The sequence below is a fragment of the Sturnus vulgaris genome, chromosome 8 (genome assembly GCF_052056855.1).
Source record: "Sturnus vulgaris isolate bStuVul1 chromosome 8, bStuVul1.hap1, whole genome shotgun sequence".
Classification (NCBI taxonomy): Eukaryota; Metazoa; Chordata; class Aves; order Passeriformes; family Sturnidae; genus Sturnus; species Sturnus vulgaris.
Genome location: NC_142250.1, coordinates 4,964,176 through 4,991,911, shown reverse-complemented (window position 1 = coordinate 4,991,911; position 27,736 = coordinate 4,964,176). Strand labels below are relative to the sequence as shown.

The following is a 27,736-nucleotide window of genomic DNA, read 5'->3' as shown; positions in this document are numbered from 1 at the left end:
AGATCAGACCTGAAGGAGACACAAGGAAAATTCATGGGAGCATGTTGGATTGGGATACTTGGATGTGTCCATAATCAAAGGAATGCAGAAACTGAGATGGAACAGTTGAATAACCTTATTTTTAGCTAGGAAAGACACTTGTACCAGTCACATTTTTCAGAGCTTCCCCATTTTTCTTCAGTGATTCCCACACCATTGCCTGTGGGCAGCTGGGATTTGTGTCCCTAGCACTTGGTCTATCACTTGTTTAGTTTTCTCCATGTTGTAGGGATTCTGAAGTTTCTTAATCATTTGATGTGCTCTACAGAACATTATTGTTATGCATAGGAGAAAACACCTAAGTTTTATTCAAGATTTTTTTGCTCATTTGAGGTTTGTGTTTTAAAAAAAAAAGTAGATTCGGATTTTTTAAGTGTGATTTTCTTAGTGCAGCCTCTTCCAATTAAGAACTTCTTGATAAGTAACAGATTATTAAAAGAGCTCTCACAATATGAGAATGAAATGAGTTGTTTGTTTTAGGCTTGTAATTATTCTCGGCAATGGTTTTAGAGTTGTAACTAATTTATAAGCTTTAACAATCATAATATTCCATCACACCTTGCAGCATTCCATGGATAAATCCATCTCTGCTTCCAGCTTGGAGTATCAGCACATTTAACATGATTGTGTTTTTCATGGTTTAATTAAAACTTTTAATCACCATGATTTCAAATTGCCCATTCTGGCAGCCTGTGGATGGATGGAATGGGGATCAAATCGTTGTCTTGGGAGAATGCTGGAATTTACAGTGGAATTTGTGCAACCACGCATGACTCAGGTGGTTTTGGGGCATTTGAAAGCCCGTATGCGCCTTCCTTCTCCATCAGTTACAGGCTTTTTGTAAGATTGCTTTCTCTGGCACATGGGCAGCGAGAATTCTGTGTCCCTGACAAATAAAATGAGTATTTTTCCCTCAGAATTAGTGAGGAGAGGCAGCCAGAATGACTCTCTGTCTATAATGCATTCATTCGGAGCAGAACAAATGGTGTGAGATCCCCGCTGTCTGCTCTGGTTCCAATTTCATAACATGACGACTTAAAAGAGGAAAAAAAATCATGGGATGTTATTTTGCTCTATTTGAGATGTGGAAGGAATTTAAAGTTCTTTTATGTCAATACCACTTTGGCTTGGTAAATACATAGCTGAATATTTTGTCTCAAACAGAGATGAGAATAATATATTTTGTCATATAATATAAAATAATAATATTAACACATAATTCTATGATATAGCATAGCAAATAACATAATTCAGCTGAGAGGCTGCAGGGACTAGGGTGAAACTGAAATCCTGGAGAGCATTTCAAAACCATCAAGAAAATACAACCCTTATTGAAGGAAACAAATATTTTCAACTGTGGTCTTGAGAATGGAAACATCAAAAATCATCCAGACTTAAAAGTAATTTTAACTTTTTTTTTATTAAAATGCTTATGACATCAAATGTCCACAGAAATTAATGCTATTACAAAACCTCAGTAGCTTTAAAATTAATTATTCACACTTGTGATTTTGTGAAAGAGACACTTGAGAGAAAAATTGCCTTTTTTTTTTTCTTTTTTTTTCTTTTTTACTTATTGTGGCTTTAGTCAAAGCCATGTTTTTTACATTATAGACAAAAGTCTTTAAATCGTCACCCCTCAGCCTGTTTAAAACAGTGGGGTTGCTCACTGGGCAATGCTGTCAGAAGGTAACCAAAAACGTTAAGACTGGCCAATTAAATTATGACTTTTTTAACAATTTCCTGTGGGGTTGAACCAGAGCTTCTGGATATTGAGGTTTTCTTCTTTTTTTTTTTTCCTTATGGCTGAGGAAGATAGAGGGTGTGGAGCTGGAAAAGGGGTGAATTTTAATGTTTTTTTTCCTGCAGACACTCTTCCAAGGCTTTACCAATGAGAAATTCCACAGTTATGTTACAAATATAATTTCCCTTTTTCTAGAAAGACTCTGTGATTCAGCTGATGAACTGTTTTTCTCTGCATTTGATTTCACTGCTTGTTTTGTTCAGTATTAGGGAAAAGGTCTGCAAGAGGGCCATGGAACTCCATTGTTTAATCTAGGGAAGGATGGGATCAGAGGGTCTTGTTTTCAGGGGAGAAGTATGAAAATATTCTGTTTATTATATGCTGGATATAAAATACTGGCTATAAAATTGTAGATATATTTTACAGATAATATTTAACTTCTAAGTAGTAAGAGCATGCTGTTTGCCAGCAATAAAGGATTGATTGGAAGGTAATAGGGTACCAACAGCTAGATCATAAAACAGTTTCCCCCAGTGTGGCATGAGAAGAAATTACACTTCTCATGGATGGCAGAGAAATCCTGCTGCACACAAATGGGATCAGTTAAAAGGGGATGCATGAAAGGAATCAAATTAGGATGGGAATATGCTTTACTGAACATCTAATTGCTACATTTAAAAAAAAAAATCAAAACAAAAAAAATTTCTTCTGAGCATCTTCTGACTTCAGATACAGCCAGAGCCAAGAAGGAGAAACTGCAGCCTTGGAATTCTTCCTCTGAGCTGACTCTGCTTTGGTTTGTCAGGGAACCCCAAACTGGTTTGGTTTGGAAGGGACCTTAAAGCCCATCCAGTGCCACCCCCTGCCATGGGCAGGGAAATCTTCCACTATCCCAGGCTGCTCCAAGCCCCATCCAACCTGGCCTTGGACACTTCCAGGGATCCAGGGGCAGTCACAGCTTCTCTGGGCAACCTATGTCAGGCCCTCACCACCTTTACAGAGAATAATTCCTTCGCAATATCCCATCTAACCCTTCCCTCTGCCTTCCCTGTGTCCTGGCACTCGAGGCCCTTGTGAAGAGTCCCTCTCCATCTTTCTTGTCATTCCCTCATGTACTAGAAGGTCATAACTAGGTCACCCTGAAGCTTCTCCTCTGCAGGTTGAAGAATTCCCATTTCCCCAGCCTTTCCTCAAGTCCTCCACCTTCCCGAGGCTTTACTCTTGAATTTCAAGAAAAATTTCAAAATTTCTCATATAGTTTTCTTGTTAAAATTGCTTTTGTTCATCCCTTTATCCACTGGGACTTGCCATTTCCTTTCCTGGATGGCTTCCTGCCTTTATTACTTAATTATAAAATAAATTGATTTTATTTAAAAATTTTCAGGCGTATTACCAGTAAAGGTAGTCCCAAATCCTGTAATGGAGTGCCCATCCCTGGAGGTGTCCCAGGAAGGCCTGGACACGGCACTCAATGCTCTGGGCTGGGGACAAGGTGGACATCGGGCAGAGCTTGGACTACATGGGCTGGGAGGGCTTTTGCAGCCTAAATGATCCTATAATTCTATAATGAATGGGCAGAAAGACTGGGAAAATCTAAGTGCTTTTTGTGGACCTTTTTTGTTATATGCCATAGATTGAGGCAGGTTTCTCTTCCTAGGGATGAAGTGCAGGCATCTCTACAAACACATATGTATTTTGAGGATGTTGTTGGCAGCAGCAAGAACTTCAAAACTGCCTCATTAAGTGTTGCTCACCAGACTCAATGGGTAAAGTTGTTTCTTCCCTTGATTAACGGGGAAAAAATATGATTTTTTTTCCATTCTCCTAAGGGAAGATCCAAGAATTCAACACTCAGATTGGATATTCAGCAAAACTGACATTCCTGAGATTCATCCAGGTATTAGGGATCATTCTGGGTTGCTGAATCTTCAAGAAAAGTATCTCTGGAGTGGTGCAGTAGCATTGTGATCTGGATGGGTCCATCTGTTCCTCTGGCGTGGGGATAGGTGCACACCAGGCCTCTGATGCCAAGTGCTTTGTGTTGCTCCTCTGCTTGCCATGCAAATGTGGCAAATGGAAAAGGAGAAAAATACTGCCTGGAAACAAACCCATTTCCTTTGTACAATTTGCTCTGTAGAACACAAGCAAAGAAGCAGAAAAACACAGTAATTAGAATCCTTGTCTTGTAATGGATATTACAATTATGAATGGATAATTTCCCCGATTTTTCTCTTCCTCACTAGCATGGAATTCTGCATGAACAGACCCAAGTGCTTTGTGTTTCTGCGGATCCCCTCCTGCTTCAGTGTTTGAGGCTAGGTTATCTCCCCCTGGCCTGTTGAGAGGTGAGGAGAGCACACCCAGTGCCACAGGGGACCTCTGGGAGGGGCAGGGATGGAGACCTGAGCAGAAAAATCTGGCACTTCTGCTTGGTGAGGATGCAGGAGCTCCACATCCTGCAGTGCTGTCAGGACCTCCAGGCACACTCTAGCAGAGGTTCCTCCTTTCTGTGGTGTCCTCTGGGTGACACTTGGCTGTCTCTCTGATTTTCAGACTCTGCAGATGTTGCAAGATGCTTATTCAGCTGCCAGCAAAACCATAAGTGGTTTTCAGTTCTTCTGGGTTGTCAAGAGATGGTTCTTTGGTCCCTTGAACCCCTGGAAATGACAGCAAAAGGAGATTGTGAGACATGTCTGGACAAGATTTTGTGCAGCAGGACAGGATTTTTATGCAGGCACTTGATCTTTTCCTGCTGCCTTCTTAGGAGTTTTTGTGGGTGGGAGTTTTGCCTGCTGTGTGTGTAAGTTCTGCTTGCCGTGTTTGTTTCTTTAGGATGGTTGGATTTGTGCATTTTATTGATAGATGGGACTGCTGGGAGGCTGCCTTTGCTTTTGTTTAACCAAGTGAACCCTGTATTTTTTTGCCAGCTGATATGTCAAATCCCAAAACCTTTGAAGTTGGAAAAGTCCTCTAAGGTCATAAAATGCAAACATAAACCCAGCATCACCCCTAAACCATGTCCCCAAGTGCCACATCCTAATGTCTTTTGAAGACTTCCTGTAATGGGAGCTCCACCACTGCCCTGGGCAGCCCCTGCCAAGGCCTGAGCACCCTTTCCATGGAGAAATTCCTCCTGCTCTCCAACCTTAGCCTCCCCTGGCACAGCTTGAGGCCGTTTCCCCTTGTCCTGTCCCTGTTCCCTGGCAGCAGAGCCCGACCCCCCCTGGCTGTCTCCTCCTGTCAGGGAGTTGTGCAGAGCCAGAAGGTTCCCCCTGAGCCTCCTTTTCTCCAGGCTGAGCCCCTTTCCCAGCTCCCTCAGCTGCTCCTGGAGTTGCTGGATGTGTTCACATGAAGAAAATCATACTGATATGACATTATACAATACTGGTTTAGCTCTTTCTCTCCAATTCCCTATTTTGCATTTCTGCATTGCAGCACATTCTTTAGTCAGGGAACATGGACAGGGAATATTCTTCCCTCTTGGCATGCAGAGGTGAATCCACAAGCAAGTGAACTGATGGAAGAGGTGTTGGGGTTGCTTTTACTTTTAGTGACTTATTTATTATCACTCTAATTAATTATGCAATGTTACAACCTTTAAGTCTTCAGTTCTCTTTGTCTTTAAATTATATTAAAACCCTTGATGGCAGCATTTGGCTGTCCCTGAAATCCATATCCCACTGGTGGGCCCAGGACTTCCCTGCTCCCTCTGGATTTGCTGCCTCTGTGAAGATCAATGCCCCAAAGTTGCCAGCAGCTCTGAATGAGCAATGCCCTCACTTCTGCTTCATGCCCCTGAGCTTTGAAGGTGTCTCCAGCCTGAGGAAGGGTCACAGAGCCCCACATAAACCCTCCACTTCTAAAGAGCTCTGCTTTGTGTGATCCCTGTTCAAACACAGACTCCTGGCCTTTCACTAGCAGGATATTCACTCTCCTGGGATAAAGTGGTGGAGATTTGTCTGAGCCAAGAGAGAATGGACTACATGACAGTGAGGGATTAAATGGTTCTGTTGATGTCAAGGATATTCCTTGTGGACAGCAGCAGAATCAATTGATCCTGAAGAGCAATATGATTCTTTGTTTTATTTTCAGGGCTAAGATTTAAATCCTTCCAGCTCTGTTCCTTCCCATAAAGTACAGTAGAAAAAGCATTAATGAGCAGTGTGACATGAAGCAATCGTGATTGTGAACCCAAAAATGCCATCAGATTTCAGTTTATCAGTGAATTAAGAACCAGATCTGGTGATGTTAAATACCATTTAGGGATTGTTTAGCCCCACCTAAGGGCCTGAGGGGCATGAGAAAGAAATGTGTTGCTGGATGTGCTGTACTTTTGTTAGTTATGTGAAATTTAAGAGATTAAGCAGAGAAAAGGCTTTATCTCAGCAGGAGATGCTCCCAAAGGGTGGGATAACAGATAATCCCCTCATACTAAAGCTGTATATCCCAGCTACAACAGCAATCAAAGGAAAGCCAGGACTGTCTGCAAAAACCTGCCTGAAAGGCTCTCCGGGTGCTACTGAGGCACTTTCAAAGTTGGTAGAACAAGATCAATTCCCTCTTTATCTAAACACTGCATGTTGGATGTTGGGGCTCCTCTGATGCTGCCAGGAGCTCTGTCCTGAGTGGAAATCTCTGAGATGTCACCTTCTTGAGTAGCATTTAGAAGCCACGATGGACACTATGAACATTATAAAGCCCTGGAACTTTGTTTTGAGCTTATTGGGGTAGTTGAAAGCCAAGCGAGACGCAGGGACAGCAGTAGAATGGCTGAGGGCACAGCCGGCTGAAAAAACTCCAATATGGCAGACACCACATGGTGCTGGAGTCACTCACCCAGTATGGCAGACACCACATGGTGAAGGAGTCACTCACCCAAGATGGCAGACACCACATGGTGCTGGAGTCACTCACCCAATATGGCAGACACCACATGGTGAAGGAGTCACTCACCCAGTATGGCAGACACCACATGGCATGGGAGCCAGTTGCTCAAGATGGTGGAGCAGCCCACCTTAATCATCTTGAGATGGCGGAGCGTGGGAAGCAGCCTGCGAGGGCAGAGATGCCACGGCAGCCAGGCGGGGGTGGGAGAAGCAGCCAGAATCACCCCTGTCATGGTGCCTGGGACTCCATGCCATGCTCCCACCAGACCTGCTCCTGCTCCCCGTTCTGGTCCTGCTCCCACAGCTGCTGCAGCCCCATGGCACCTGCAGCTGAGACTGAAGCAGCCCCAAACAACCACATCGCTGAGGGATACACAAGACCCCCACTGAAGGATCCAAAGTCTCTGCCCTGCTGCCAACCCCTAAGAAAGAGCATTGGCAGGTACTGCCAGCACCAACTCCATCACCACTCCTATCAGACACCATCCCAGCACATGTTAACTTAAGACTATGAACTGTAATGAAAACTGCAAACATGTCTACTCCAACCCTGTTAAAACAAGACCCTGTCCATGCCTCCACAACCCCTCTTTGAATGGGGTTGGTGTGTTTGAGGAATATGATTTCTTTAATTCTTGTTTTATTTTTTGCCAGTAGCAGAATTATTTTATTTTTAACCAGATGGCAGCTCCAACGGTTATTTTGCAGGCACAAGTATCTGCTGACCTGCTGGAAATGGGGAGAAGAGGGAAAATACAAGCGAATTCCACTTCGAAGTTGCAATAAGAGGTTGCTAGTCTGAACTGTCTTTTAGCCACTGTCATCAATCAGAGCAAAAATGTCTGTGAGGGTTTCAATTTTTTAGCCTTTCCCCTGGGGCTCCCTGAAAGAGCCCTTGCCTGGGGCTGAAGCTCCATGAGAGATGCCGCTCAGTGGAGCTTGGCACTGTTTGACATGAAGGTGGGGCAGGACTTCCCATTTCATCCCTTCCCTTGGGAAGGCCAGGGAAGGAAACTCCAGGCAAGGGACTGTGGCAGCAGCGATGACTTTGGATCTGGCAGAGCCATTTCCACACTCAGAGAGGCATTTCTCAGAGTCTTCCTCCTTTTTCTTTGGTGTAAGGATGCCTTAAGGCTGTTTGGATCAGGTTTTCTGGGATTTCTCCTTGAAATGAAGCCCTGCTTTCTCTGCCTTGCCTGAGCCTCCTGTCGTAAGCATCGGGGGTGCGTGGGTGGCTGTGCTCCTGTGATCGCTCTGAATACTTCAGCACAACGATGCAATATCAGAAAGGAAAGATTAGGGAAAGATTTTCTCTTGCCTTTCAGTTGTGAGGGCTCCTCCTGACAGCCAGGAGCCCTTCCAGACATTACCCTGTTATCTTCCTTGAGCTGTGACTTTTATTTTTCCAGTGATATGCAGCCGTGACATGATGAAATGCAGAACCATCATCAGGCTTTTAGAGAGACAGGTCTTTGAAGCTCAAAATGCTTGCAAGCTCATGTTTAAGATTTTCCTTCATCAGTGAATTGTCAAAGCAAAAAAATGACTAATTTTGTACTAAATAAGGGACAGGAGAGGTACAATTCTATGGGAGTGCTGCTGTACATCCCAAATTTAAATAGCTGTTGGTGATGATGGCCAGTTCCTAAATGATTGCCGTGATGGAGATGAGTGATCCAGCACTGGGCTGCCACATGTGAGGGTAGTGTCAGGTTATTCTTTGGAAACCACCTACTGTGTGGTGCCTTCCTCCCCAGCATCTGCTGTGCTCTTCATATGTCATGTATTTCTCCTCACTCCCTTCGTGGATTTCCTTGCTTCTCTTTTCCTATCTCAGCTTTTAAAGCCCTGCTACCTCCCTGGAGTCTTTGTTTAGGACTTTTGAAGCCATGCTGAGAAAGGTGTGGGAGCACCTTGCACCCCAGGTCACTGAGCTGTGTGATTTGGGCACAGCATGGGATGGAGAGTCCTGGGAAGCTCATCAAATCAAGCCTTTATAACTGCAGAATATAAAGGGAATATTAGAAGAGTAACAGAAGAAAAAAATCTCTTAATGCCCAGGCTATTCTCTTTGTAACCTTTAAATGCTATATAACCACCGAGAAAGCACTGAAACATTTCATAACTACCAAGTGAGGACAACGTAGAATCATAGGATCCCAGATCGGTTTGGGTTGTGAGGGACTCTATTCTCATTCCATGAGCAGAGACATCTACTAGACCAGGTTGCTCCAACCTCATCCGTCCTGGCCTTGGACACTTCCAGGAATGTGGAGGTGTTCTAACATTGTTCTGTACAATGAATATAGATGAGAGGACAGCAGTGTTGAGTCTCCCTTTCTGAGCATTACCTGCTGTAGAAAGAAAGTTCCCTGGGAGAGGAAAAAAACGTGCTTGTAGCAGTATCACTATTTAATCATTAATATAAATATCACACCAGTTTGTGGGCAGTGAACTTTGAGAATGAGCAAGTAAAGGGTTTGCTTTGATACTGAGGGTTTGTAATGGTGGGTCTGTGTTTTTACCCCTGGAAGGTGTCTGTGAGGTCACAGCTGAGCTCCCAAATCCATGTCTGTGTGTCCCCTGAGCACAAGAAGCTGCTTGGTGGAGCTTTACTTGAAGAGCTTGTTTTTCTTGCTTGGGTATGTTTGCCTCAGTCACGTGGAGAGCTTTATTCCACGCTGCTGAGTGTCACCAGGGAGGTCTCTGGGATTCCACTCTGCTGCCTTGGCTGTTCCTCAGCATTAGGCATTCCCCCTCCTCCTCCTGTGCTTCAAAGGCAGTGGAACCCAGCCCAGAGCCCAGATGTGTTCCTTCCTCTCAATCAGCAGCCACAAGGCACCCTAGGTGACACCTTCCTGTTCCCCAGTGGAGGCATCTTACCCCTGGCATGTGGGACATGCTCTCCATGGAAAATCACCAGCCAGGAAATTAAAGGTTGTTTCTAAGGCCATGGAGCACCCCAGTGCACTGTGATGCCAATTTGATATAATTACATGCCTTGGTGTCCTTTGGTAGCCTCGGTAACCGTCTTGCCCTCTCACAGAATTATTTAGGCTGGAAAAGCCCTCCCAGCCCATGGAGTCCAAGCTGTGCCCGATGCCCACCTTGTCCCCAGCCCAGAGCACTGAGTGCCACCTCCAGCCCTTCCTTGGACACCTCCAGGGATGGGCACTCCAAACCTCCCTGGGCAGCCCCTCACAAGGCCTGAGCACCCTTTCCATGGAGAAATTCCTCCTGCTCTCCAACCTGAGCCTCTCCTGGCACAGCTTGAGGCCGTTTCCCTTTGTCCTGTCCCTGTTCCCTGGCAGCAGAGCCCGACCCCCCTGGCTGTCCCCTCCTGTCAGGGAGTTGTGCAGAGCCAGAAGGTTCCCCCTGAGCCTCCTTTTCTCCAGGCTGAGCCCCTTTCCCAGCTCCCTCAGTCACTCCTGCAGCTCCAGCCCCTCCTTTAGCTCAGCTCCCTTCCCTGGACAGGCTCCAGCCCTTCCAGGGCTCTCCAGTTAAAGCCAGTATCAACCTTGGTTTTGGTGAGAGATCAACAAGAAAAAAAGGCTCTGAGAAGGTTTTTGCTTTCAAGAATTCTCTTAAGGCATCACTGCAGTAAAGCCCTGGGAACTGCACAAGCACATAGAGAGTAGAAGGACAAATTTTACAGATGTGCTTCTGTTTAGGCATAAAACTTTATCTCTGCAAACACCTGGTGGAGAGGGAAAAATCTGGAATGAGGATCAGTGCCAAGGTATCATCGTATCACCTCTTAAGTGTGGGAGATGCTGCTGCGAAGTCATATCAGCTCAGGCACCTGAAAATCCTTCTATGAGCCTTTAGAGCTCAACAATTCCTCTTTCCCCCAAAAACTGTGGCACTTGTGCACAGTCTCTCAGTCTGCCAGAACACACATTCTTCCATTTATCATAAAACAATCAGTCAGATGAAGCAAGCTTTGGGGCTTTGGAGCATTAATGTTTCCTCACTCTGTTTAGTAAAATATTTATCTTAAGGCATTTTTTGAAGTTTAGTTTTGCTCCCAGGTAACTGTAAAATGCATGGCACTGCTTTTCCAAAGGATGAAGTTTTGAAGAGTATAGTTTATAAATATTGTATTAAATGCTTCCCCTCAGCATGAGGAGCATTGGAAATATGACCAGAATTTCTTCACTAATTTCAGGAGATAATGCAAGGGTCCAAGGAGGAATAGATAAAGTTAGAAAAATAATTAAGGGATGATTGTTATTCAAGTCACCAGACTCAAGAAGTTCACCCTGAAGCATCTGCAGAAGTGGTCAGAACAGTCTGAACTGTTACCTGTGACCTACTCAAGTGCAGAAAAGGTCCCAGAGGACTGACAAGGGAAATTCTATTGTATAAATCATTGGTTTAGTAGATTTGTAATTTTTTTTCCAATTCAGTTGTTCTGTTAAAAATTCAGAAGTGAATATTAGAATTATAATGTGGTCTAAGTCTCCAGAAATGTAGTCATGGCTGAGTGTGAGCCCACTGTCTTTCATGCCTGCTGCCACACAGGGAGGTGTTTTCAAGCCTGTCCTGAGCTTGTGACAAACATTAAGCCATAATTGTCATGTTTTATTTTTATTTTTCTTCATTGAATTATGAGAGATCATACATTAGGACCAGAAAGTCACAGACAGAACAGCTTCAGAAAGGTCTGGAGGTACTTCAACAATGACAGACTTACAATTCTAAATGATGTTAACACAGGAAGAAATTATCTGAAATAATTAAAATTTATTTTAGTCACTGTGAGCGCTTGGCAATGGCAAACAGAGAAGAAATGGCTGTGCATAACTAACAGGTCTGGAAAAGGCCTCAGGAGGGGTCAGTGAGTGAGTGGCATTGTGCAAGGAATCGTGGGGTGGATTTGGGGTCTTCAGCCTGAGAGGTGCAGCCGAGGTCTGGGATTTGTGGAGGGACAGAAAATCCAAAGTGGGGGAAAAAGGGTTACGGGAAATCTGTGAATTCTTTCTCCTAACACAGAGAGTAGGGTTGGCACATTTGCAATGAAATTTTCCAGGATCAGATTTCAAGTGAGCCAATGGATTCTGTCCCATGGCATGGGCAGTGCTCAGGGCTCAGTGCCTCAGAGCGTGAAGAGATGGGGAGACCTTGGAGCCACTTCCAGTGCCTAAAGGGGGTCCCAGAGAGCTTGGGACAATAGATGGAGTGGCAGGACAAGGGAGAAGGGCTTTAAGCTGAAAGAAGTAGGTTTAGATGGGATATCAGGAAGGAATTATTCCCTGGGAGGATGGGGAGGTTCTGGCACAGGGTGCCCAGAGAAGCTGTGGCTGCCCCTGGATCCCTGGAAGTGTCCAAGACCAGGTTAGACTTTGGAGTTTGGAGCAACCTGGGATAGTGGAAGGTATCCCTAACCATGGCAGGGGTGGCACTGGATGGGCTTTGAGATCCCTTCCAACCCAAACCACCCTGGGATTCTGTGGGAAAAGCTTAGGTGGGTTCAAGATGCAGTTTGGCAGCTCCATGCAGGAAAAGCTTTCCCATGACCTCAGCAGGCCAAGGCAGGACCTCAGGCTCTGGCAGAAAATTTTGTCTGCTCTCAGGAGCAGCCCCTTGGCTGGGGAGGTTCCCCCGGCGCTGAGGGGGCTGATCCTCTGCTCCAGCATCGCTTCACAAACCAGGCTGTTCCAGCACCAAATTTCTGTAACTACAACTTTTGAGACAGTTCTGGGCCTTGTGCTGATCTGAAGAAGTCACTGAAATTTTCTCTGTAGTTAAGGTAAAAAAAAATCTCTGTAAAATAATTTTTAGGCTACTTGCCATGAAAATAATTTCATGACTTGCTTTTATTGTGCAATAAATTACCCACAAAAGAGGATAACAGATTAATTTGACCAATTTAACTTAATCCCAAATAGTGTGTTATTTTATTAAGCAATCCTATGGTGTAATTAAGAGTTGTAACTGATTAAACACCTTGTAAAGACAGGGCTGTTAATTAATACTAAATTACAATAAAATTACCAAAGTAACATAAACAAGCCATGTAAATGTTTTTAAATGACAGGGATAATTCATCAGCCAAAAGCTGCTTATATGAACCATTTCCTAAAGAGTTTGCTCCAATTAATATGCATATAATAATTACAAAAATGGAAATGGGGCAAGAAGAGCTTTCCTTAAGTTTTTCAATTCAAATTACTCCTTTGATAAGAAACATGGGAGATTTTTAAGCTGGATATTCTGTAATAATGTTGAAGAAAACACCTTGAACCTCAACTTATGGTATGCAGGGAAAAACCTAAAATCAAACCTCAATGACACTTTCAAGACCACCTCTGCATCTGACACTTGTTTGTCTCACTGGAATACTAATCTGAACAACTCCTGCCTTGCTAAGCTTTAATGTGAGTATTATGTATTAATGCTACAGCTCCAATTCAGATCTCATTTGCAAGAATGTCAGGAAATGGCCGAAACTTCTTTGCATACCTAAAAGGTTTGCTAGATTGGCTGGTTCACAAGCGCTGGAAATCCCATAGGTATTCCTTTGTCGTTGAGAATTAAGTAGAGAAACACAAAATCCGGGATATCAAAGTGCAGGCCTACAGGGGCTTGTGGCTGCAGGAGACACAGAAATAGTCCTGAACTTTTCCAGACTTGAGATCAAATCTGATTAAGACCAAATAGGTTGAAGCAGGTTTTAGCAATGTCTGAGAACCCCCAGCAGCAAGACTGCCAAGGTGTAAAATACCACTCAGGTCTTGGGATTTCATTTTGTGTGACTCAGTGTACAAACTCCTCAAAATATCTCTCAGTTTTAATGGAATTTTGGAACTTAGTAAAAATGAAAATTGTTTTTTTTCTATTATCTCACAACCAGAAGCCCTAGAAATAAACTGTGTTTTTCCTTAGGAAGTTATTCAAATTTAAAGACTAACATTATTATACTTCTATCATGCTGTTGAATAATGCTGCAAGTGCTGAAATTATGCAAAATAGACCTGGTGTGAGTACGAATTGCAGCCCCAATGTCTAAACCAGAAGGCACAGGGCACAGCATCGTGTGCATACAGCTCTAGCACAGCCCCAGGGAGGAGACCCCACAGCCTCTCTGGATAATCTGATCACCACCAGTGACAGGCCTGTAGGTAATTTAAGGTACAGCTCTGGAAAGATTTGTGGGAATTCACACCCGTAAAGGCACTTATTGTGCATGAAATTTAACAGGAATGGCCTTGTAGGTACCCCCTTGCTTTCAGGTGCCAAAGTTCTTGCAGGAGTGAGTGTTGTCTTGAGCATTAAAGGCCATGACTTTCTGATTTTGTCCTTACTTTTGTCTTTAGTTTTGTTTATCAGTGGGCTGATGGAGGAAAAATGGGAATGTCTCTGTCTGGAAACATAAATCTATTCATTGCGGAAGGTTTCCTTGAATAGTTCCATATAAGTGGGAAAAATATTAACCAAGCCAAATACAGCCTAAAATGGGCTTACATAAATATTACACAGAAAATATTACACAGACTGTGGGATGAAGACTGTGAGAGCCTTTACACCTCAATATAATGTTCAAACATTCCTAAGCCTTATTAATCTGGAGAGTAGGAGGGAGATTTCAGGACAGGGATGAGTATGAAAAATGTGGAGGAGCATCCCTTTGTTTAAAAAGCACGGTGTAATTACGTTGTGCAACTTCATGTCAGTCCTATTTAAAAAACTCCTTCTGAACTGTGGGAACACCCAGAGTGTAAATGAGGGATTGTGTCTGGGAACATCCATGCTCTGGTTGAGCCCAGGTTGGGGCTGAAACACAACATTGTGTTTATGGCCCAGGCTCAGCTGCAGTTCCACGTTTGCACAATCCTGAATCCTTTCCTGTCCTGTATGGATTTTGCATTTGGTGCCTCTTACTGTCAGGTTGTAACCGCAGGAATGGGGGATATGATTGAACCCTGCATCCAGTGCAGACCTAAATTCCTCTAAGGACCGAGGTTTGGAATGCACATTAGGGGGTAAGTACCCCCCCTTTCCAGAGTGGAAAGGCTGTTCCCAGTTTCTCCCTGTCTGTGCCGAGGACAGCTCCCCATCACTGTCCCGCATTCCCACCTCCCCAAACCCCACGGCTGCAGAGCTTGTGGGGTTTCTTGCCAAATGAACCCATCCCTTCCACTCATTTGGCTGTGATGGAAGCAGATTCTGGAGCACTCCGTGGTCTGTGCTCCCAGCAGGGATGGGAGAGTGGGAGTCTGGCCAGAGCAGAGTGAGGAGCAGCTGGACGTGGGCAGGGACACGCATGGGCACTGCCAGCTCGGCTCTTGGCGGAGCTGGAGCTGCTGAGGACAGATCCATGTGTTCTGCCTCTCCCTGGGTTTCTCTCCAGCTTCCAGATGAATAAGAGCATTTCAGTGCAAAGGACTGGCACTGTGTTTTGTGCTTTTAGAAAGAAGTCGGGATTAAGAAAGCTAAAGCAATTGCAGCCCTAATTAGCCAGAGGAAAGGTATTTTTTTACATCTCTCTTCATGTCAAACCATTGGAGTGCTCCTTGTTGGAGGACCAATTTCTTTTGTGCTTTAGGACATCTTCAAAAAGGAATATGAAGGGAAGGAACAGGGCAGCTCCCCTGTGCTACGTGCACACCACATTCCAGGAATGGGAGTGTTCATCTGGAGAGGAGAATGCTCTGGGGACAACTCAGAGCCCCTTCCGGGGCCTAAAGGGGCACCCAGAGAGCTGGAGAAGGACTTGGGACACGGGGTGGAGAGACAGGACACGGGGAATGGCTTTCCACTGCCAGAGGGGAGGGATAGATGGGATATTGTGAAGGAATTTTTCCCTGTGAGGGTGCCCAGAGAAGCTATGGCTGCCCCTGGATCCCTGGCAGTGTCCAAGGCCAGGGTGGGGGGGGGCAGGGCTGGATGGTCTTTAAGGTCCCTTCCAACCCAAACCATTCTGTGATTCTAAAAACCAGTTCAAAACCTCACTTAGAATTCTCAGCTCCTGGCCAGGCTGTCACATTCAACATCTTGCAGCAGAGAATCCTTGTCATCTGTTGGGTGGGTTATGAACCTCCCACACATCAAGTTTTTAAAATCTGGAAAGTTCAGGGCCTTATTGAATTTTGTTTTCTGCTCTGATTTATCAGAATGCTGCACTGGACTCTGAGGTTCCACCTTGAGCAGCTTGAAATCCCTAAAACCAAACATTTTCCAAGGCACTGTGGAATTTTGAGCAACCTGCCCTTAGGAAATGATCCTTAAGTCTTTTTAAAACTATTTTGGAGGTTTAATTTTATCATAAGCAGTAAATTCTTTAAATACACTTCAGATGCATTTATGAGTTTGTGTGGCAAAGAGCACAGAAAAGAGAACTCATATTTTCATTTTGGAATTCAATCGTTGCTCCCGTGTGCAGCCAAGCAAGTTCCACCAGCTGGGTGAGAGCAGCATTTCCATGCAGTAGAAACAGAGGCAGACATTAATATATATGAAATATATTCAGAAAACATGAAATAATGCTAAAACAAATCTTACTTTGACTCAAGCTTACTTCCCATTGCCAAGAAAAACACAACTGGGTTGATTTTCCACAAAAAAGTTGGCAGTAAATCAGCATTTCATGGCTCCAATTTGACAAGAAAATTTTTAATAAAAATGCCAGGGTAGTACCCTTTACATATTTGTAGTATTTGATGGAGACTTTTTGGAAGATTATTGTTTTCCAAGAGATTCTAGAAACAAACCCTTTTTTTACCAGTAAATGAGTGTATATTTGTAACTCAAACCTGGAGCAGACGAGTTGTATTAGTCCTAGAGGATATAATTGCATTTGTATTTTTTCTGCTGAAAGCTTTTAACACACTTTTCAGGCAAAATCAAACCCTCTTTTTTTGCTGCAGATGAGAAAAAATGTTGACAGCACAAAGGAGTTCTGCTGCCCCCCACCCCAACCAATTCTGGCTCATGAATGTGCCTTTCAAGCAGCAAAAAAAAGGGAGTGATTTGTCTTTGAGGAAAGCAGATTCTGTGAATATTTCAAGGCTGGATAAGTATTCTTTAATTTCTTGAGTTAGGGATAAAAATTTCTAAAATTCTGCATCAAAATGCTGGGTCATCCACTGAGAGAAATAGGGAGATGGAGTGTGCCAGTGAATGATATAGGAAAACATACACACTGTAAGTATCATTACAGGTAACACTGGCTTAATTAAAATAAAGAGGGTAATTTTCAAAGCTGCAGGACAGATTTAGGAGTCTTGCTTCATGAGAAATGTGGATTTGCTTTCCTTAGCTGATACTGGTCTTCATGCTGGCTTTTAACATTTCTGAATGCTTACATGAGTTACTTATTTGGGTGGAGAAGAGGCCAAGTGAAAATGTCATGCTGGGCAGAAAAAAGTTTCAGGTTGAAACCAATAGGGCAGGGCCAAAAAAATTAATGAAGGTGATCTTTTTCTAAATTCCCAACTAATGGTACCTGTGGAGGTCAGGGGGGTTCAGGTAGGGTCAGAATGGGAGGGAGCTTCAAGGGCTTCTTTGGAGAGGTATAACCACCAAAACCCTGGAGCCCTGACTTTAAACCTAAACCCCACTCTCATAATCCAGCTCCTAATCCCACTAAGTTTATCATAGAATCATAGAATGGTTGAGGTTGGAAGGGACATCAAAGCTCATCCAGTTCTATGGAAAGGGACACCTTCCACTATCCCAGGCTGTTCCAAGCCCTGTCCAACCTAACCTTGGACACTTCCCTGTGCCAGGGCCTGCCCACCCTCCCAGGGAACAATTCCTTCCCAGTATCTAATCTGACCCTGCCCTCTGGCAGTAGGAAGCCATTCCCTGTGTCCTGTCCTACCATCCCTTGACCTGAGTCCCTCTCCAGCTCTCCCGGAGCCCCTTTAGGCACTGGAAGAACTTGGAGGTCTCTCTGGAGCCTTCTCTTACCAGGTGAACATGCCCAGATCTCTCAGCCTTTCCATCCCTTTAATCATCTCCATGGCCCTTAAGAAGGAGATGGCGGCCCTCAAAAATGAGAATTTTAGGAATGCAACAAAATAATGCTTCAGATTTAATGATGGGAGTTGTTTTTTCAGGAGTCACCAATTGTAGAAATTAAGTTATTCTTTAATTTCAGCCTGGAATGTGCAGATAGTGAGCACAATATCGCACAATGATTCTAATGTCATTGGTGCTTATTCTTGTTTATTGAATTTTGGGTCAATTCCATGGTAGTTTGGTGCATATGAATGAGAAACTTAAGGCAGATTTGGTGTCCAGCAGGCACCAAATGCTCTGCTCCCACTAACAGAGGTGTGAGAGTCCAAGAGGGTGACTGATCCTTCTCAGGAAGAGTGTAAAATCCAAAGCCAACCCCAAAATTATAGACGGTGTGAATGAAATAGATCCAGCAGGTCTTGCTTTCACCTGCTCCTCTCACACCAAAGCCCAGGCTGATGGAACAGCCACAGCCCACGGTTCTGTCTTCACCTTCCAGGGAAACTCAGAATTGAAGGCTCTGGCTCTATTTACAACATTAAAATAGAAACCAATTCCCAAACCAACAGCCTATTTCTTTTTTCTGCAAAACAATCTCCACAACTACAAGCCCTTGCTGATTAGAGGAGAAGTGTTCTGCAGTGTGTGAACAACACACAGCATGATGCATCTTCATTACCAAAATTCACAATGACGATCATTTATCATAAAAGCTGCTGAAAATGGGCATTAATCTCTGAGTAAAGCAAGGAGGAAACTCTGTGCTCTGTTCTCATGGCAGAGGAATTCATTTAGTACCTCTCATCTATGCCTGGGCGACTGGGAATTCTCTGGGCAAAGCAATTGCAGTCCTAGCAGTGTGGATTTTGGGGGGTAGAATGTGGAAGTCTTTTGCTTGGATGTGGAATCCAGAGGTGACCACACTGATGGCAGAGAGTGCCTGTGTTTCACGCAGTCCAGAGCAGCTTCCCTCCCATCTTCAATTTCGGAAGGAACCTTAAATACCTCCCATCCCACCCCCTGCCATGGGCAGGGACACCTTCCACTATCCCAGGCTGCTCCAAGCCCCAATGTCCAACCTGGCCTTGGACACTTCCAGGGATCCAGGGGCAGCCACAGCTTCTCTGGGCACCTGCTGCCGGGGCCTGCCCACCCTCCCAGTGAAAGATTCCTTCCTGATGTCCCATCTATCCCTCCTCTCTGGTAGTGGGAAGACATTCCCCCTTGTCTTGTCACTCTCCATCCCTTGTCCTAAGTCCCTCTCCAGCTCTCCCGGAGCCCCTTTAGGCACTGGAATGGACTTGGAGGTCTCTCTGGAGCCTTCTCTTCCCCAGCTCTGTTTAAAGCAGAAAATAGGAATTCTTTCAGGTAGAAGTTTCAGCAAAATATTTCTATGCTGGAAACATTTATTTTTCTTTTTAAAAATATATTAGAACTGTTGGATGTCTTCAGAAATACAAACGTCTGCTGTAATGAACTGCGTGTTGTCTATGCCTTATTTTTGTCTGGTTTTCTTTCTTTCTTTCTTTCTTTCTTTCTTTCTTTCTTTCTTTCTTTCTTTCTTTCTTTCTTTCTTTCTTTCTTTCTTTCTTTCTTTCTTTCTTCCTTCCTTCCTTCCTTCCTTCCTTCCTTCCTTCCTTCCTTCCTTCCTTCCTTCCTTCCCTTCTTCCTTTCTTTCTATAAGTATATAAATATAAATATATATAATATATACACATATATATATTAATATATAGAAGAGATAAATTATTTGGTCAAGCAGACCTGGGAAGAGACATGCACTCCCACACACATCTGGTGTGTTGTTATTGAAGCTTTACCCATGTATACTCAGTTAAATTCTGAAGGCTATGAAAATACCATGTTTTTCCCCTTATGGATTATTTTGTTGTAAGTCAACACAACATGTGCGTATTTCCTCAAATTTCCATCAGCCTTTAAAGCTGGGAGTTACCTCCTAAATCTCACTGCCCAATGTGGTGGATTTATTCCACCTCAGAACCAGGCAGCACTTTGGGTTATTGCAAAGCAAACTGTGTGCCTAAAATTCCCGTTTCTGCTTGGAGAGCATGGCAAGCTGGCAAATTCCAATGGAATATGGATTCTGTGCTGACCAGCTTGGAGAGGAGAAGGCTCCAGGGAGAACTCGGAACCCCTTCTAGTGCCTAAAGGGGCTCCAGGAGAGCTGGAGAGGGACTTGGGACAAGGGATGGAGGGACAGGACACAAGGAATGGCTTCCCACTGCCAGAGGGCAGGGATGGATGGAATATTGGGAAGGAATTGGATGTGTTTATAAGGACCTGGACTTTCCCGAAATCAAAAGGTGGATTGAGCCCAGAAGCTGAGCAATTTGATTTTCAAGCCCCCCAATAACAAGTTTTGAGGTGCCTCCCACTATCCTGGGTCTCTCCCTCCACATTTGGAGCCCTGGAGTCTGTGCCCTGTGTATCCCTTCAGTGCTGGGAGAAAGGGGAAACCTCCAACCCAGTCCACACCTGGAGGCCCAAATGCCTCCTGAATTTTCCTGAATTCCTCCGTGGCACAGTCTCAGTTGGATAAATACTGGAGAAGCAGCCCCAAAAAACCCCCGCACCTCCAAGCTGTGTTCCCCATCCCTGGGATAACCCACAGGCACACAGCAAAAAAAGAGCCAGTCAGAGATTTTCCTGTTCAATATTTCATCTTGGGGAAGGGTGGAGAATATATTTGAGTCAAAACAAATTACAGATAAGTGTCTGATGTGTTTTAGGGTTTGTATTTTAGAAGGATAAAACTTGTTATGAATTTCTTCCCAGTTTCCGAGTTGACAGCCTTCACGAAAATATGTAAACTACTTTAATGAAAACCTCAGGCGTTGTTTTCTTGTTATTTTTCTTTTTTGAAGCTGCCTTTATCAGGAATAAAACACAGGTATTGAAAGCTGTGTGTTCTGCTCTTCTCTGTTTGTTTGGGAAGTGGAAAGCATTTAAATAAAGGAAAATGTGTGAGATTAGTTGCTCTTCTTAATCAGTAATTAAGATATGAACAATATCATTAATCTTCTATTTTTCGCTTTCCAGGTGATCAACATGTAATCTCCAGAGCTATGGCGGAGAAGTGCTGTTAAGGTACTGTGAAAATTCCCTTTTAATATGGGCATGTTTTTGCTGGAAATCATTCCCAAAATTCTCTCTTGAATAATTTGTAATAACCTGTATTTCTTGAGGCTGAGTTCACCTCTGGATGCTTTTCATTTGCCAATTTGTCCACTGCACTTCCTGAAAACGACATTATCTTTTTTCTCTCGTATTCATTAACTTTTGTTTTCCTGGTGTTAAATTCAGGAATGTTTTAGGATGTCTGTACAGACATATGAGAACCATGCTTCCATGATGAAGGTCATGTCTTTGAAATGAGTAACTCTGAAAATGGTGGTGGGGAAAGGATGGAAAATGTGTCCCTCAGGAATGCTGGCTGCTGCACACTCTGTGGCACTGAGAATATGTTGATTGGAATCACAAGATGGAAATCGGCTCAGCAGCTCTCCTGGACTACAGGGAAAAGAAGCTTGGTTTTGTTGGGAATGCACATCTCATGACCAGGATTATCTCCCTTCAACTTGTGTTTGAATTCTGGCTGGTATTTTGAATACAGAGTGGCAGGAAGGGAAGAGTAGGGGAAAGAAATGTGGCAGGTTCTTTTTTTCTGGGCACTGAACTTGGGTGCCAACATAAACTGCAGTGAAGAAAAAGTAATTTCTTTCCTAGGAAAAATTCAGATAAAGATTCAAAATTGATGAGCAATATGAAACAGTTGTTCTCAAATGTCAGGAACTAATTCTTGCCAAAGAAATTGTCACGGCAGGATTTCCATTCTGCTTCTACGTCCATCAGTTTAATGTTGCTGTCAAGGGAAGAAGCTGGAAAATCATCCTGCAATTCCAATTCTCCTTTTAGTTGGGATTTTTTGTTGCTGAGTCTGCATGATTTATTTGACTACAGCTTAGCAAAGCTCTTGGCTTTGTTAGCGACTTCCTTTGGAGAAAGTGAACACATCACTTTTTCAATTATTATCTATGCTCCCGAGCAAAAACCTTTAATGCTTATTTCCATCTGGGAATAGAATGCATTCTGATGTGAGAGAATACTGGGCAAAAGGAGATCCTGGAAAGTCCACGCAGATCAGCTGATTCTTTAGGTCAGGTTTGGAAGAAAGAGTAATCCAGAAGGTCCTGAGTGAAGAGTGGGATAATAGGAAAAATACTGCTCAGCAGGTGATTTTATCTGAGTACCAGGCTGGTTCTTTTTGCTGAGACAGTGAACATCTCACACTACAGAGATGCAGGGGGCTTAAGCTCTCTGGATTTATAGGCAGCATTTATTCAGTGCAGTTCCCAGAGGAAATTATTATTGAAAGCAAGATGGTGCAGATTAATAGAGGAATTATAAGGAGCTAGCTAAGGCAGATAAGGAGCTTGGAAAAGAGGGGACTGGGACAGGATGAGGTGAGCTCCAGGTGCATGGCAGGAATCAGAAGCATTCCTGAGGGACAAGTTTCATGAAGAGCTCTCCCTAATACTTCTTTAGTGACCTTGGCCTTTGATGCAGGTTTTGAAACTCCTGTAACGCTGTGAAGGACACAAGAATTACACAAAATAATTTTGTTGACTTTGTGGATTAGTAGAATAAGTGCAGCATAAAATTTAATAATCATAAGCTATTGTGTTAGGGACTAAGAGCAGGGGGATGCTGCAAACAAAATAAGAGTTTTAGCGTATGGAAGTTCAGGGTTTTTTGGTTTTTTGTTTTTTGTTTTTTGGTTTTTTTTTTAGGGAAAGTGTTTGATTGTAGCACATAGTTGAAGCTTTCACAACTCCAGAAATTGCCAGGACACCTGTTCCTTAAAGAGCTGTGATTTACTCTAAATAGTTCAGAGCCTAGGTATGTTATAAAGTGAGAATAAATAAAACTTTAGATCTGAACTTGATTCCATCCAGTATGAATCAATGCAGGTGTGAAGCCAACCTTGCCTGGGGAGTAGGAGGAAGGTGCCAGACTAGCAAGAAGTGGGTTATTGTAGCAGCCTTGGAACTGATTTTCGTAGAACCAGCCCATCTGCCTCCTCCCCTCAAAAATTCCCCAAACAAACCAAAAAATGGAACCAAGCCAGAGTGGATGTCGGGCTCTAAGTGAGCAGTCCTGTTCCACGAGGTAGGAAACCTCCATTAGGGGAGGGGAACTGCAGCAGCTCAGCCACTGGGACAGAGCTGGAGGCAGAGCCCTCCCAAGGGGAACTCAGAGGGAGCTCTTCTAGTTCCATGCCCCTGCCATCTTCCACACTCCCAGGCCTTGGGTCCCGGGTCCCAAGCCCCATCCAACCTGGCCTTGGACATTTCCAGGGATGGGAAATTCTAGCACAACCCCACCTGCAGAGCAGCATCCCCAGACTGATACCAAGATGATAGTTAAAAGGAGCAAATGAACTCCAAAATGGGTCCTCATCAGTGAAACAGGAGTAGATCATCATGAGTGTGCTGTGCTCTGTGTCCAACCCTCTGAGGATTTGAGATTAAAGCCAAAAGGATGAGAAAGAAAAGGAATGCTCTACAAATCAGTGAAAAAATTGGTCAAAAGATAGGAAACAGAAGGTTGGAGTAACTGAGCAGTTTTCTGAGTGAGAGGAAGTTAGCAGCGCCGTCTCCAAGGAATCTGCATAAACCTGTGATACTCAACTGATAAATGAGCTGCAAAAGACATGGGGTGTGCTGCCGGTGCTTCCTCCAGAGCACTGGAGCTGAGTGCTGACTGTGGAAAACTGCAGCAGGATTGAATTAACTGCTGGGCAAGGTAGTGGCAGGTGAAATCCTCCAGAGGGAGATGCAAAGGGAAGAAGACAAAAATTCCACCCACGGGTGATGAGTGCTGAGCTGGGCATTGTCACTCACCTGCTAAGAGCCATAAAGTACAAAAGATTCCTGTAGCAGAATCATCATCAAAGAATCACCCCAGAATGGCCTGGGCTGGAAAGGACTTCAAAGCCCATCCCATTCCAACCCCCTGGCATGGGCAGGGACACCTCCCACTATATCAGGTTGCTCCAAGGTCCATGCAACCTGGCTTGGAACCCTTCCTGGGATCCAGAGGCCACCACAGCTTCTCTGGGCAACCTGTTCCATAATAGCTTTAGTTCTGCAAGTTTCATAGCAGGGCCTGAAAAATAGGAATACTTTTTTTAAGGAAGCGAGTGAGCTGCAAGTCTTTGGAGTCAGCTGGAAGTTTAGGGAAATTGTCCCATGGGATGAGTATCTCTGTTCTTCCTTAGGGACTGTGCCTGTCGGGGAGGGATTTCTGGGTTTGATGGACTCCCCTGTGAAGGGGCTGTTTGTAGCTTGTCCTGGGGCTTAAAATGGGAGGAGCAAAGAACCACTGGTGATGGAGCTCCTAAAAAATCCCACTCTGCTGGAAGGGGTTTCAGGCCGTGTCTGGCGAGTAGACCAGTTTGTCCAGTTGTCCAAGGCTCACTCATGTGTGTGTGTTTGAGTTGGTTGTCATCAGATGAGGGTCTATTCAAACTTGGAGAGTGGAGAGAAGGATGAGGCATGGCCTGGTGTGCCTCCCTCCCTCCTCCCTGGGACAGAACTGATCAGGATCCATTTCCTTTCCTAGCAAAGTAGAGATGTTCAAATTTTAACAATACATTGAGGGTTCAAATATTATCAAAGGAATAGAAGCTGATAATCCAGCTGGAAAGGCATGTGAGCTAAAGTGTGTCCTGAGTGTGTTTAAACTGGAAATTGGGAAAAGCACCGTTAACCAGGGAGACAAGTGGAATTCCCAAAGGGCTTTCCAAACAGAGCTGGAACACAAACCCAGGTTTTTCAAGTAGGATTTTAGGGAAAGGGTGAGATTTCTGAGTGCTGGCCCACCTGCAGTTCTTAGGAATAGCTCCCAGGAATGAGAGCTGGGCCCACAGTTTGTGGGTGTCCCCAAGCTTTAAAGGAGAAAACCTGAGGGATCTGTCAGTTGTATTTGCTCCTTCCCAGAAATGCCATTGTTGATTATTCCTCTCCCCTGGGACTCCACAGGAATCCAGGAAGACCTTTTTGATTTGATGATTGCTTGATTTCTGGGATGTTTCCCTTCTTCCATAACCAGACGGATCTGATAAGGTCTTAGGTATGTTTTCATGGGATGTATTCAGTGTCAATCATACCCTCACGTCCTCCACTTTTCCCCTCCTATTCTATAATTTTGGAGCCTTTCCAGCTCATGTCGTAAAGATCATAATGTGATAATGGCTGCACTGTCAGTGGGAGCTTGAGAACAAATGACTCTCACCCACAGCATGCTGAGCCTTCCTGCTGCTATGTGGGCATCCCCACATGGATGAATCCTTCTCTCACAGGACTGGATGGTGACACTTGGATGCAGCAGGATGGATTTTTGTTCAGGACACTGAGGTTAGAACTGTTAAGATCTAAAATATTTGGAGCCATACACAGTAGAGATGCTGGGAGTCTCCAGTCCCATTCTAAAGTGCCATTTTAAAGCATCTTCATTATAGAAATAATCTGATAGAGACTTCTGACTCTTGTAAAGAGTTGGATGAAAGAATAAAAGAGGCAGATTAAAAGAATGGAATGAACAGGAGATAGTCATGTGAACCAACACATTTTCATCAACTTAGTTTTAATTGTTTTTTTTCTTTTTTTTTCTTTTCTTTCTTTTTTTCTTTTTTTGTTGTTGTTGTTGTTTTCCAACAACAATGAAAGGAAGCTGTAACATTGTGGGGATTTAAAAAACAAACAGAAAACTGTGTGCATGTAATAAATGGAAAATGGTGTCACTGTTACATCTAACAGGGCCCATTAAGGACAGATGTTCCCAGAGAACAGATATCCATTAGAACGATGGAAAGGGGGATATTTTGAAAGGGAGCCAGAACCTACAGATGGAAACTTTAAAAAAATAAAAATCAACTTGTAAGTAGCCAGTATAAATAATGCAGAGGATGTGTAACATGTTCTGGATTGCTCAGAGCAGCAGACAGACAGTCCCTGCATTCCCAATGCGTTGGAAGGGATGAAGCAGCCTGCAGTGGGATCAGCTGAGAGGGAGTCAGAGGCTCTGGGACAAAAAGAATGTCAGGATGCCAGGAAAGAGTAAAGACTTTGCAGAACTGGTTCTTTGAACAGTGATTTTTTTTTCTCCCTGGTACTGTCCAAGAGTTAGTTTGGGGATGCTCCATCCCACAGGAGTTCTTTGGCCTATTTTGAATAAAAACAAAGGCAAAAGGAGAGGATGTAGAAGGACATTGCATGTTTGAGTGTATGAAGTGATAAAAGACGGGTAAAAAGAATCGTCCCACTTGGTCCAATCTTTGCAATCTTTGTTCCTTAATAGAGGAAGTTATTTCAGCAGAGTAGCATGAACAAAGACAGTCTCCTTTGGAGAGCAGCCCCCACAGTATCCCACCAAGTCTCAGGTGAACCTCAGTGGCAACAGAGGGCAAGTTCTTTGCTAAGCCACATATCAAAAGTGTTCAAGGACTGCTGATTTTAAGAAACCAGCTGCAAGACTCAGAACAATTTTAATGTCCAAGCAACAACGAAGACAGTGGTCCCTTGGAAAGACCTCCCACACTGACAGGGAGGTTGTGCTGGCTGGGAAACAGAGGACAACTGTGAGAAGGAAGTAGTGAAGCCTTGTGTGTTCCAGTTGGCTGCTGTCCTGCTCTGAGGAGAGAAATAATTTAGCTTTGGACACATAACCAGAAGCCGTGGGCGAGGACAGATAAAATTGTGGCTTTCCCAGCAAATGCGGCTATCCCTCTTTTGAATGGGAATGCAGCTTCTCAGTCTGTGTCACTTTTACCTCTCGCCACAAAAAAAAAAAAAAATTCCTTAATTGTGTTGCTTGCAGAGGTGTCCATCTCTTCATTGCAACCCAAGGGCATGCCTGTTGCCACCGTGAGCTGTAAATCCAGTCCTGTAGCCCCTTCCACATGAAATCCATGGGAAATCAAGAGCCCCTCAGCAGCTGTGCAGGAGGCACCGAGCTGAGGGTGTAGTGACACAGCTCAAGGACAGGGCCATCCAGAGGAGCCTGGACAAGCTCAGGAGGTGGCCCACAGGAATCTCATGAGGTTTAACAAGGCCAGGTGCTGGTGCTGCCCCTGGGTCTGGACAATCCCAGATAAGAGCACAGTCTGGGGGAATTGTTCTCTGTGGGGGTGGGCAGGCCCTGGCACAGGGTGCCCAGAGAAGCTGTGGCTGCCCCAGCCCTGGCAGCGCCCAAGACCAGGGCTTGGAGCACCCTGGGATAGTGGAAGGTATCACTACTCATGGCATTGAATGGGCCTTAAATTTTCTTCCAGCCCAAACCATGAGTGATTCTGCGATTTCTGCCCTACTTTCCCTTAGCACCTTGCTTGTTTTTCTGCCTCCCAGCTCTGCAGTTACACATTACCAAGAAAATATCTGTAAATGTTGTGTTCCAGCTCTCGCACACCATGGATAAAATACTGTCATTAAAGGAACCAATTTAAAACCACAAGTTACTAAATAAATGCTTCCTGATAAACATCCTGATAGGGGCTTGATGCAAGAGGGAACTTGTTGGCAACAGTGTGTCATAAACCAGCAACTTCACATTAATTAACAGAGAAAGGAGAAGGCTTTGCATTTCCTTCTGCTAAAAACCAGTGTGAAGAAATTATTTTAGACAACTTCAGCTTGTTAGTGAAACCTTGTATCTGGTGAATTCACCTGGCTTGATACAAAAATGAATTCTTTAAATCTATGATGCATCATTGAAGTGATTTGATTTGATTTAATAAAAGGCTGTGCCTTTTTGGTCTCTGGTTGATGGAAATTTGGGTGATTTGGGAATCAGACATTCACACTCTCCACAACTCCCTGACAGGAGGGGACAGCCAGGGGGGGTCGGGCTCTGCTGCCAGGGAACAGGGACAGGACAAGGGGAAACGGCCTCAAGCTGTGCCAGGGGAGGCTCAGGTTGGAGAGCAGGAGGAATTTCTCCATGGAAAGGGGGCTCAGGCCTTGGCAGGGTGACTGATGGAGTCACCATTCCTGGAAGTGTTCAAAAAGCATGTTTGGTGTGG

General features: G+C 44.2%; 1 protein-coding gene across 9 annotated transcripts in view; it reads left to right on the top strand.

Moving 5' to 3' along the window:
* Positions 1 to 27,736, top strand: part of PCDH15 (protocadherin related 15) — a 643,743-nt gene that overhangs the window by 249,197 nt on the left and 366,810 nt on the right. For all 9 annotated transcript variants that reach the window (XM_088168755.1, XM_088168758.1, XM_088168745.1 and 6 more), the window contains one exon: positions 20,695 to 20,742. The gene's annotated coding sequence lies outside the window, so the exon portion shown is untranslated. The remainder of the gene's footprint in view (positions 1 to 20,694; positions 20,743 to 27,736) is intronic.